Genomic DNA, 1446 nt, shown 5'->3' with positions numbered 1-1446 from the left:
CACGACCACCGTGGCGGATCGCCAAGATGCTCGTGAGGGAGAAGCCACGCGGATGAGGCCGTGCCTTCCCTGTGGTGGCCGCGCGCTACTGGACCGAGAGTAATAAAGCCCTCATATCAACCACATGACCCTGGGCGTAACCAGCACAAATGTGAGCCCAAGCGGACGCTGACTGATGACATTACTCCCCCCCGCCCGGCAGCAAGCCAGACATGATGGCCCCTTCCCCGCGAACGGTTGGAAGCCATACCCCCTTCGTGATGCTCACAAGTCTTCGAATAAGCCACCCAACGATTTGCGTGGCACAAATCTTCCCCGATCGCACCGGGCCACAGTTCCAACCCGTCTCATCCGTGCTTCTTCTCCAGCACGACCACCGTGGCGGATCGCCAAGATGCTCGTGAGGGAGAAGCCACGCGGATGAGGCCGTGCCTTCCCTGTGGTGGCCGCGCGCTACTGGACCGAGAGTAATAAAGCCCTCAATATCAACCACATGACCCTGGGCGTAACCAGCACAAATGTGAGCCCAAGCGGACGCTGACTGATGACATTACCCCCCCGGCCGGCAGCAAGCCAGACATGATGGCCCCTTCCCCGCGAACGGTTGGAAGCCATACCCCCTTCGTGATGCTCACAAGTCTAGAAATGAGCCACACAACGAAAATCCCACCAGCGTGCCACAAATCCACATAACAGATTCACATTTTTTCCCACCGGGTCAGTCGGCCGGAACCGACGGCGGCCACCACCATGCCGCCGCCCACAACGGGTGACACCAACCCAAGTTGGTGGATCACCCATGTGTGGGCGTTTTGACTTGCCCCACCACAAAGCAAGCCAAAACAGGGGGGAATGAAGGGACCGCACCAGAATTTTCCATGGTGCAAGAGCTGGCTGCATTGAGGAACACCCCCCCCCCTATAATAGCTAAATATGCAAAAGCCACTTTTGTACAAGTAGATACACTTTTTTTGAGTAGACATAAGTTCTGTTTTGGGACCTAGAGAACGAATTTTCACGAGATTTTTTGCAGGGATCCTCATAAAAATGGTACAACATTGCCTGCAAAAAATTAGAATTTTTCGACATGGGGAAGTATTTTTTTTATTTTTCCAAAGACCCGAAATGTGGAAAATCGGGAAAAATGGAAAAACGTATCTAGACACCGTATTTTTGCGTGATTTTTTCCAGTCCATCCCATAATAATATCAAGAAGGTGCCCACCAAGTTTCGTTAGGATTGGCCAAGGTTTCGAATTTTCATGAATTTTTTTCAAAACCCTCTATTTTCCAACATTTCAAAAATTCAAAACCACATCAAGATGGCTTGGTTTTGATACCAAACTTTCTAGACCTCATTCTGCATGCATTTGTGACACTTTCCAACCAACAAAACTCAAAAACCACCACTTTGAAAATTTCATGATTCTTGGCACACCACCAAGTC

This window comes from Phaseolus vulgaris, chromosome 11 (assembly GCF_051622355.1).
Source record: "Phaseolus vulgaris cultivar YP4 chromosome 11, ASM5162235v1, whole genome shotgun sequence".
In the NCBI taxonomy this organism is placed as follows: Eukaryota; Viridiplantae; Streptophyta; class Magnoliopsida; order Fabales; family Fabaceae; genus Phaseolus; species Phaseolus vulgaris.
Note: the sequence above shows the minus strand (reverse complement) of the source record.